Raw genomic sequence first — 12136 nt, forward strand, 5'->3', positions numbered from 1 at the left:
TTTGTCCCTTTCAAGTTTCCCTCCTTCCACCTTAAAGCTATGCATCTGTGTTTGAACTCCCCGATCCTACAGAAAAAACCTTCGCTATTCACTCTATCCATGCCTCCCACAATATTATAAACTTCTAGAATGCCACCCTTCAAACTCGTACACTCCATCTGATACTAACTTCAAGATCAAACGTTTAACGATAAGTACTGCAAATTTGAAAGAATATTAAAAATGACAGGTGTACAAAACAGCCCAAACTTCATACTGTTAGTTTTGCTCTATGTTACAAAACTAAGGCAGCATGAAACTCTTACTAGTGCCAATAAGAGGTCAAGCACGTGAATTTCATAGTGTGAAGGCAGTGATGATGTATACTGTGAAAACGTATAGAACTAGATCTATATAATACCACATTGTCGACATTCTTTCTCCTGTTCTCCCTATGGCCTTGTGTGGTTGTGTCTTCTTTATCTTACATTCAACGAGAGAGAACCCCTTCCCCCATTCACACCTTAATTTAAACCCATTTTGCATCATATTCTCGTTCACCACTGATAATAGCCCGATTATCTTTTGCCACGCCCTCTTTTCCAAATCACCCATCTCCCATCTCCGGCAAGGGATTAAAAAGCCAACCCTTTTCAGTTCAGAACAAGTCACATTGGACTTGTTACGCTAACTCTGTTTCTCTGTCTCTGCAGATGCTGCCAGACCTGCTGAGGTTCTTCAGAAACGAATAGGCACAGCACAAATTTTCAATGAAACAAATAACTGTGGATACTGGAAATAAATACAAAATAAATACAAAAATTGCTGAAGAAACTGCGGGCTTTGTAGAGGGCCACTGGACTCGAAAGATTAACTCTACATTCACTACAGAAGATGCCGCCAGAGCTGCTTTACTTCTTCAGGAATTTCTGTTTTTGAACAAGTTCCAATGACGTGTTTGAAAGCTGCTCAAACGCCCTGTCCAACACGGAGCGCCCTACACTGGGAACTGAAGTGCACACATTCATTCGCTCAGAAACTGCATAAGGCTGACATCACTGACACCACAGAGCCCTTAATCATGGTCAGGGAGAAAACCAGAGGGAAACACATTTAATTCAAACGCAAATGGCACGACAAGCAAGGAAAAGATTCAGATGAATATGTTAAAGGGTTTGAGTAATATAACAAATTGGAAGCATGGCACCAAGGAGAACCATCAGCAGAATGAGAATATGAATATGGAAATATTACTGCATCATAAATCAGGTGCGGTCACTGAGTACATGGTTGATCGGTGAATGGGTCTCGATGTGAACTGGGGGAGAGTCAGTAGAATTGAATTGCAGATATTGCAGCTCAAACTGGGCTTTCATGTGATGCTGTAGACAACAGCAGCAACAGAAGCAGGATTGTATTCAAACATAATCTGTATCATTTTCCCCAGGATATTCCATCAGTCTACCATTATCATCAAGCCGAGCGATGGTTCAGTGACGAGTGTGGGTGAACATGCCACGGTCAGAACCATGTGTACCTAAAGCTGATGACAAACCAACAAAGCTACGGCACTTGAGTGGTTTCATTCCAAACAGCAGAACTAGCATCTGATAGAGAGAACGAAATGATCCCAAGACCAACAGATCAGATTTAAGCTCTGCAGTCCTGCCACATCCAGACATAAATGTCGATGTCCTAATATAAAAACTTACTGGAGGAGAGGACACCAGAAATATCCCCATGCTAAATAATAGAACAGCCCTGCACATCAGTGAAAAAGACAAGGATGTAGTATCTGCACCATCCTCAGCCAGAGGTGTTGAAAGGATGATCCACCTCATCCTCGCCATGATATCCACAGAATCACAGATGGCAGTGTTCACCCAATTCGATTCGCTGCATGTGACATGAAGAAACCGCTGAACACAGTAGATACGAAAAAGGCAATGGACCCTGACCCCATTCCTGCAATAGGACTGAAGGCTTGTGCTGCACAACAGGGCCGTGTCCCTGGGGAAGCTGTTTCATTCCAGCTCCAACTCTGACAATTCCATGGCAATGTGGAAAATTATCGAGGAGAAAGTGAGGACTGCAGATGCTGGAGATCAGAGCTGAAAATGTGTTGTTGGAAAGCGCAGCAGGTCAGGCAGCATCCAAGGAACAGGAGAAGGGTTCATGCCTGAAACGTCGATTCTCCTGCTCCTTGGATGCTGCCTGACTGCTGCACTTTTCCAGCAACACATTTTCAGCAATGTGGAAAATTACTCAACTATGTCTGGTCCCCTAATAGGTGAATAATTACATTCTGACCATTTACCACCCTCTCAGTCCCTTTCCGATAATCAAATTGGTGGGAGTTCTTTTTGACAGAGCTGTCAAGCAGTCCAGAAATAACTCGCTCATTGTGGTTTCCGATAGTGGCGATGGTGCTGTTGTGGAAATGTCACTGGATTACTAATCCAATACAGGATAATGCTCTGGCAGCTGGTGGTAATTAAAAACAATTAATAAAATATCAAGATCTAGAATCTGGTGATGGCAACAGTGACCTTGCATCCAATGTTGATTGTAAACTTCGATCTCTTTCCCAATGTACTTTTAGGAAGTGAACCTCCTGTGCTTTCCTTGTATGGCCTAAAAGTGACTCCAGACACATAGACATGTGATAAACTCTTCAATGGTCCCTGAAATGGCCAAGCAAGACACTCAATTGTATCACACTGCTCCGAGGTCTTAAAGGAAATAAACAGACAGAATACCCGGCACCAGGCTTGATATCAGAAAACGGAACGGGAATCACAGTCCTGTTGACCCTGCAGAGTCCTACTTCCTAACATCTGAGAGCTTGTGACAACATTTACAGAGCTTTCCCACAGGCTGCACGAAAACATCGGGAAAGGAGTAGGTCATTCAACACATTGAGCCTTCCCCATTCTAGTTCATTGAGAAAATCTCCTCAATGCAGTTTTCCCGACACAGTGTTCATATCTATTAATATGTTTAAACATTGTGAAATATAAAATAAGAACTGTTGTAGACCTTCAGTCCATCAATCTTGCTCCTCGATTCAATATACAAGCAGTTCTCTGATAACGCGTGTTTATTAAACGTGATTTGACTGCAATGCAATTCGTGAATTGTGCACCTTTTTTCTATAAAGTTTACTCCCGCTCACTGTGACGCGACTCCTTGCCAGGCACCAGTTGAACAACAAAACCCAGCTTCAGGATCCTCTGTCTGCCAAATGCACCCTGTGAATGTTCAGCTAAAACAGGAATGAAATCCGCTCTGCAAGCTTTGAACCTGAGCTTGAAATGGGGAATTGCTCTATCCAATTAGAAGGAACTTTATTTCAAACCGGGGGAGAATCTTCAGGAGAAGTGGAATTCCATGTTGGCATCACGTGGTCAGTCAGTCCTGCGCACTTTCTGGTGAAGAGCTTGGTGAAAGGTACAGGTATGTAACCAGTGACTGAATTGTCATTATTAACACTATTTCATAACAAAATATGATTTAAAGGTTTAATTAGACTGTGCTAGTGTGTGTTAGACTAACTTTAATTTTTTACTGATATTTTGCAGTTCGCCCATTATCCTCTTTTCCCCATAGACCACATCATTAATATTGCATGATTTTCTGCAACACAGTGATGCACAGGAACACACCACCACGTTATTGGACAACAACGTGTGATGGTATCTGAACCTCTATCTTCATACCATACCCTGCTGCCTCCCTATCCCTTTAGTTTCCAGAAATCCATATTTATATTCAGTGCCTTGGTTTCCACAGCCTGCTCTGGGAGATAGTACCCCAGGTTCACCAGTCTCTGAGTGCAAACATTTATTCTCAATGCAGAGTGGCCTGTCTGTACATAATACTGTGGTCCCTTGTTTTGAAGTCCCAGCCAGGGGAATTGTCACCCCTGTTTCCAATCTGTCTCGCCCTAACAGTGTTTTATATATCTCACTGAGATCTCCACTCATTTTCCTAAAGCCCATGGAATATAGGCATAGCCGCCCCACAAAAAGCCTGTCATCCCAGAGATCAGTCTGGTTATCCTTTACTGCTCTCCCTCAATGTCAGGCTTCTCCTTTATTAGGTAAGGAGACCAACACTGCACACAATACTGCACAATGTTCCAGATGAGGTCTCACCAAGGCCCTGCTCAGCTGCATTAAAACACCCTTACTCCTGGATTCAAATCCCCTTGAAATGAAGGTGAATACACGATTTATCTGCCTATCTGTTTTCTGCTCTGCAAAATTGCTTTCAGTGACCAGTGCACAGGGAGATCCAAATCCTTTTCAATGTTACAGCTCCCCACATGCTGGGTCTGTGTATACTGGTCAGTGTGCCAATGCCATTCCCAGTATTGACTTCTCGATTCAGATCTCCACTGACCTCGGAGGGCTGCACAGAAGGAAACAAAAATGCAGCTGAAGTTCCTTTAGAGATCAAAATTTTTCAAACAATCACTTTTCAAATGATAGGCTCCCATTCTGTTTTTACCATCAAAGGTCACAATATCACATATCCCCCATATACATTATCCCCCCCCCCTCCCCAATTGCTCTCCATCTGCCATGTATTTACCCAGACACTCCACTTGTCGCAATCACCTTGCAGTTTTTTGGCATGCTGCTCACCCACTCACAATCCAATATTGTTTAGTGCCATCAACAAACTTGGAAATATTGAATTTGATCCATTCAAAAAAATATATGTTGTGTATTGAGAATAGCTGGAGCCCAAACCCCGATCCTCGCTATATCCTCCAAGCCTTCCTTTCAAATAAACACATTGTTTTATTCCTACTCACTGCTTCCTGCCCGCTCTCCCATTCTAAAACCATATTAGTCCCAGTCCCAGAGGATTTGAATTTGCATATAGGCTTGGGGCTTTATCATCTGTTATAGCACCTACCCCCAGAAAATCCTCATGCTCCATCTCCAAATAAGGCTCAGGCACTACCACTCTCACTATTGAATTCAGCAATTTCCTTCCCAGAATTTCTCTATCACCTACACAATACGCCCACACATTAATAATACTATATGGATTCAAAACTGTCGACTGCCTCATTCCGGACACCTCACAATTCCTCCCAGATCAACCTCCACCAGCACTAACAGCAAGGCCATCCACTCCTGCCCTCACTCCTTCCATCCCTTTCTTCTATTCCAAGAGTAACAGTCTGAAATAGGACAGAAATGGCCAAGCTGGGTGGTGGAGTGCCCAATATCCATTCCCTCACCCCCCCCCCCCCCCACCCCCACACCCGCCATGTGGGGTGGAACCTAGTACAAGATGAAGCGGACTGGGATGCCTCGTCCATGTCCCATTGAGCGATTCAGGAGCAGTGCTCAGTGAAAGACAATTCTCACTGTAAACACACTGGCATTTCGAACGACAGTCATTTAACTCCCCCCCCCCCCCCCCCACCAAATACAGTTACCTCACTGCACAGAGATGTAGACACAGAAATGCACAGAACTATTGGTATCACCACAATATACGAACAAACACAAAATATACAAGGGAATAGGCATACATACGTGGAAACACAAGCAGACATATAGAGTCACACACAAATAGACACAAACATAGATAGAAACACAGGCTGATACACAGAAAGATAAACATAGATGCACAAATACACAGATGACAAGCAGATGGACAAATAAACGCACACGTAGACAATGATACAAATTGATAAGTTTTTTGTTTTATATCGGGATCAAGGATTCTTGGGGTAAGGCAGGAGAATGAGGTTGAGGAACATATAAGAAATTATTGAATGGCATATCAGACTCGATGGGCTGAATGGCCTCATTCTGCTCCTTTTTTCATGTGGTGCTAATCTAACAGGTATTCTCTTCCTGAGACAACAGCAGAGGCTGGGTTTGATACATATTCGATTGGAAAGGTTCAATGGGAATGTGGGACAGGTTTGGAGTCCGGAATGGTTTATGTTTATTCCTAATTATTCTGTCCTTATATCTGCAAAGAGGTGATGATTTGATGTTCAGTTAACATAGCGTTAAAATAACAGGTCCCACAAAGAATTAAGGACGTACCTTTCACTTTAGTGTTGAGCTAAATGTGGTGTCCTCATCTTCAGGGAGCAGTAAAGACTCATTTATAGAGTCATAGAGATGTACAGCATGGAAACAGACCTTTCAATCCAACCCGTTCATGCCGACCAGATATCTCAACCCAATCTAGTCCCCCCAGCTGGCAACTGGCCCATATACCTCCAAAACCTTCCAATTCGTATACCCATCCCAAATGCCTCTCAAATGTTGCAATTGTACCAGTCTCCACCACTTCCTCTGGCAGCACATTCCATACAAGTACACCCTCTGGATGAAAAACGTTGCCCCTTAGGTCTCTTTTGTATCTTTCCCGTCTCATCCTAAACCTATGCCCTCTAGTTCTGGACTCCCCGACACCAGGGAAAAGACTTTGCCGATTTACACTATCCATGCCCCTCAAAATTTTGTAAACCTCTATAAAGTCACCCCTCAGCCTCCGATGCTCCAGGTAAAACAGCCCCAGCCTGTTCAGCCTCTCCCTTTAGCTCAAATCCTTTAACCCTGGTAAAATCTTTGTAAATCTTTTCTGAACTCGTTCAAGCTTCACAACATCTTTCCGATAGGAGCGAGACCAGAATTGCACGCAATATTCCAACAATGGCCTCACCAATGTCCTGTACAGCAGCAACATGACCTTCCAACTCCTGTACTCAATACTCTGACCAACAAAGGAAAGCATACAAAACGCCTTCGTCACTATCCTATCTACCTGCGACTCCACTTTCAAAGAGCTATGAACTACACTCCAAGGTTTCTTTGTTCAGCTACACTCCCGAGGACCTTGCCATTAAGTGTATAAGTCTGCGCTCGACTGATCTGTGTTGAACAGGAGAGTCAATGTTTATTGGGAACAGACAGGAGACGGATGGACAGACACACTCGGATCAGCCATGAACATTCTGAATGGTGCAGCCAAATGACCAACCATTGTCCCTACCCCGTGTGTTGTTCCCTCAATCCACCCTCGAGGCTATTACATGGTAGGGGACCACCCCATTCAATCAGACAGGATCGATACAATGAGACAGGAGGAGACCATTCTGTCACTCTAAGGAATTGCACAGCAATATAGAATGAAGTCTTTGAGCTCGTTGAGTACATTACACAGCCCAGCAGGAGGCCATTCAACCCGCCTGAACGGCTACGCAGGAGCAGGGAACATTGACTCTCCTGTCCAGCAAAGATCAGGAAACCGAGAGTAGAGACAAATGTTTATTTTCAGGCTGCAAAACTGTAACTGATGGAGTGCCTCAGAGATCACTGTGGGGTCATCAATGATCAACATTTTGTATCCAAGATCTGGAGGAAGGAGAGGGAATTGTTTGGAGGTCAATTAGCTCGTAAACCAAGATGGTCATTTAATGTGTCATCAAATGAAGGTAGTGAGTCTGCAATGTGTAACAGACAGGAAAGGTTAGTGAGCAAACCTTCAGCAGAAATAGCATAAGGTAGATTGTGTATTTTGGCATGAAGAATAAAACAATGGTAAACAACGTAAATGCAAAGAGCTTGCAGAACTCTGTGATTCAGGCGTTTTCCATGTTCCTGGGACATGAATCATATGATGTAGGTCTGCAGATGCAGCAAGTGATTTGGAAGGTAAGTGGAATGATGCTGTTTTTGGCAAAACGTATCAGGTTTAATCGCAGGAATGTTTAACTGCATCGGTACGAGGGCATTGCTGTGACCACATTTGATGCTCTGTGTGCTGTTTTGATCAACGAAACTAAAATGAAAGGAATTAATTCTTTTCGAAGATTTTCAAAGAGGATTCCCTTTACTCATTCCTGGAATACCGGCCTTTTGTTATCGGGGCTTATCAGTTTTGATCTTAGCTGAGAAATAGTATTGAACCATCCATGACTTTCTGAAGAGTGTATCAACTGGATGCACATTATCTCTTGTCAGGGAGACTAAAGCTAGAAAATAAATATTAAGAAAAAGCTGCATTTATATTAACACACATACTATGAAGACACCAACCAATATTTACAAATTACACAGACACATGTAAGCATGTCTTCAAATTATAAAGTGGGGACTTTTTTGCGATTGAAACGAATGCACTTGCAAATAATCTATAATCGGGTTTCCCAGACAATGTTCCAGAAGAGCACACCTGGTCCAGTTTGGTGTTCAGTTGACATTATCGTATGTTTCAACACAGAGAGGGAGAAAAATGTCCCCTGCCTGAGAAGCAGCAGCCTATTGATCTCTCTCTCTTACGTTGTTCCATCCGATAACAAAGTGTGAGACCATAAAATCCCTGTGTTATCTTTACCACTTGTGAAGGATTTCTGGTGAGAATTCACTGGAATCTCTCCACTGCCTGAAACAAAGGGAATTCAGCCAAATTCAACTGTTCCAGAGTGAAACCCCACTACCAGTAGCTTGTGTGAGCAGAATAACTTCAAAGGCAGAATAACGTTTGGGGCGCTCTATCATTTTACCATTTGTTATGAGTTCAACTTTCTGTGTCTCACACTTTTCTAGAAAATGACCTACTCTGAGACCTACATCATTGGTCACATCACAAAACTGGTTGCATTTAAGATTGGTGTAACCAGTGGAGGAGTGGGACTGGAAAAGGACGGAGTGACCTACCAACATTGGTTGAAACACAAATGAGAAATTTTCAAAGGGCTGTTCAAGTGGAAATTCCCTTCCCCAGAAGTTTGTGGTGCTGGATGCTTGCATTTATTCAAAATTATATTTGGTGACATTTGACAGACAAGTGAATGCAGGAAAATGGCATACAGACAGAAAAATGCTTTTGAGACCACATGCACATCACCCATAGAATTTGTGAGTTTTGGAGCGGTGACAAAGTGTCTAATAGCCCACTCCTGCTGCTCAGCCCTATGTCCCTATGGTCTATTCAACTCCTCACTGCTCCTGATATTATGAGATGGAGGCCACCTGGTCCAAATACCTGGTCCACCGGAACACAGGATATCATCCTCAAGACTGATCACCTACCTGAATAGAAATGAGCTATAAGAATACGGGAAACAGGCAGAGGAAGGGAGCTATCTTTACTTCTGTTCTTCTCTCACGGGATGTCTGCAGCCCTGGTCAGGGCAGCATGTTATGCCGATCTTGAACTGAGTGTTTGTTTCAGCTGTTCCACAGGACAGTAAAGAGAAAAGCACATTCCTGTGGGATTGTAGTGTTACAACACAGGATACATTTTCTTGCTTAATGTAAAACCAACAACAGGGAAAAGATTTATCCACTGCAGTAATCCATGATAATTCTAGAGTCCAAAACTATTTGAAGTAAAAATTAACAACTTTATTTCTTAAAGCATAACATGGAATAATAGATGAACGAATATTTACAGGTTCTTCCTCTGAGCTATATTTCTGGGCGGCACGGTGGCACAGTGGTTAGCACTGCTGCCTCACAGCGCCAGAGACCCGGGTTCAATTCCCGCCTCAGGCGACTCTCTGTGTGGAGTTTGCACATTCTCCCTGTGTCTGCGTGGGTTTCCTCCGGGTGCTCCGGTTTCCTCCCACAGTCCAAAGATGTGCAGGTCAGGTGAAATGGCCATGCTAAATTGCCCGTAGTGTTAGGTAAGGGGTAGATGTAGATGTAGGGGTATGGGTGGGTTGCGCTTCGGCGGGGCGGTGTGGACTTGTTGGGCTGAAGGGCCTGTTTCCACACTGTAAGTAATCTAATCTCATCATTTTATCTCGCCCCACCCCCTCCACTTTCCTAGTTCGATTAGACTCCTAATTAAGATTTACAAAACAAAACTTCTTATCTCAAAACCGAGAAGCTGTCGGTTCTTCTCCATATTCCTGTCTCCTTTTCTTCTTTGAGATTCTGCTTTTCCAAGTTACTAATCAATAAAGTTACCGAGAGGAGAACTATTTTTCAGGCAGTCTTTGCATGCTAGTAACGTGGCAGTTCTCCTCTCAACTGTCAATTTCCCGCGGTCTTGTGCCCCCAAACCATTGGACTGTGTCATTGGCTTTTACGATTATCAATACACTAAATTCAAACTTGATTAGAGGTGGGCACTTTGGGTTATAACTTAAACTGTTTGGCTGAATTTGTTTTTGTCTTGGGAAAATAAGCCACTCGACCAAATGTTACATTAAATCTATTTTTCGAAGACTTGGTGCTGTCAGGTAGTTATTGCTGGCTTTTAATTCTGTTAAAGGTGCAGAACACCCACATGTTCCTCACAGAAGTCGCACTGAAACCTGACTAGAGAAGAAAGACCCATTGACTTCGCTTAAGGACTTGGGGCAAGCAGATGGGCTTTGATGGCAAATGAAAATTGTTGCTTTTAATTTCCCTCATGAGATATCAACAGACTATTATTCTGTGGCTCTAGAGAATGAGTCTTGAACACCATAAACTGCCGTCCCGTATGTACAGAGAACAAATTAAACATCCTCAGAGCAATTTTTTTAGTGATGGACATATGGTTAGAAGGAACTTGAAACTGTTAAACAAAGGCACAAATTATGGTTTATTCAGAAGTTGCAATGAGACTGAGACGTGACTGGGGTATCATGACGGTGGTATTGGACAGGATTGGTGCGTGGGGAGGAGATGGAGATGTAAATTTGTGAAGTACAAAATGGATTATGGAGTTTGAGAACAGTCTGGTTCCTTCTTGCATATCAGTGAGTAATTTAGAAATAGTAGTTTGACACTGATTAATATAAGGAAAGGTTTTATTTGTAATTGAAGACATTGTCTTGCACTTTCCAAATTTTATATATCATGAGCAGAAAGTCAGTTCGACCCAGTTTAGTAGACAAATATAATGACTTACCAGGTACACCAACTATAGCGAGGATGGGATAGTAACCACGTTGAATAATCCAGAGGATATCCTGGATCCGTGATGCTAATGATATCCAAGGCTGAGAAAGATAATAAAGACCCGAGGATAAACTCCTGACTGTTATTGTAATATTCCAGTCTAATGATCTCAGATTCTGATCCATTGTTGTACCATTCCAGTTTACTAATCTTAGATTCTGATCCACTATTAGAACAATCCAATCCAAGGTCCTCACATTCTGAACCATTTGTCTAATGTTCCAGTCTAATGTTCTCAGATTCTGATCTCTACTCCCCCTCTCTCTCGAGCTGATGATCCGTGTTAGTGCTGTCAGTGATGCTCCTACTCATACTATGGGATAACACACTGAAAAGAGCCCATTTATCATTCAACGATGGAAACTCTCCACTTGGATAATTAGGATCCACGGAGATTGACATTAATCACAGTCACTGAACAAATGTCTCCAGTTAACCCCTTTCAATTTAACATTGATTTTATGAAAATTCTAAAGAACGTTTAAAATTTATACATTTGGTATGAGATATGTGGGAGTGACTGAGGGACGGAATATTGGAGATGGTAGATTGATTGCGTGCAATCATTTAATCTGCCTTGGATATGGTAATAATGACAAAGGATTGTCAGAACATAAACAAGCTTCGACGTTTTTAAATGGAAACATACAATCTGCAACTACTGTTGAGGGATTATAATGTCAGTAAAATATGGAGAGAACTATTCCAGTCCAGAATCTGACAGGAAAATGTGCCTATGATAACATGAGTGATAAAGGACAACTGACATGAATATGTCAACAGAGAATATGACGTGACACACAATTCAGATGATTATTCGAGAATCAGAGAGGGCAGGTGAGGGTCATGCTGTTAATGTTATCGATGTCAATCAACTGTGATTATTTACCATTGGATTTCAATTGCAGTGTGATTATGATATTGGGGACATGGCTGCTGAGACTGGAGTGAGGAAACATGATACTTCCCACTCATCAGTAGGGAAATGTTACTCTTATTAAATCATTTGAAGACCAAATTTCAGGATACAGCTCCAATGAGGAATGAGGAGAGCCAATATTAACCATACGGCCAGAAGACATTGGAGCAGAAATTTGGCCATTAGGCCCATTGAGCCTGCTCCACCATTCAATGATGGCTGTTAAGCTTCTCAACCCCATTCTCCCGCTTTCTACCTGTCACCCTTGATCCCCTTTACAGTCAAGAACCTATCTGTC

This window comes from Chiloscyllium punctatum, chromosome 33 (genome assembly GCF_047496795.1).
Source record: "Chiloscyllium punctatum isolate Juve2018m chromosome 33, sChiPun1.3, whole genome shotgun sequence".
In the NCBI taxonomy this organism is placed as follows: domain Eukaryota; kingdom Metazoa; phylum Chordata; class Chondrichthyes; order Orectolobiformes; family Hemiscylliidae; genus Chiloscyllium; species Chiloscyllium punctatum.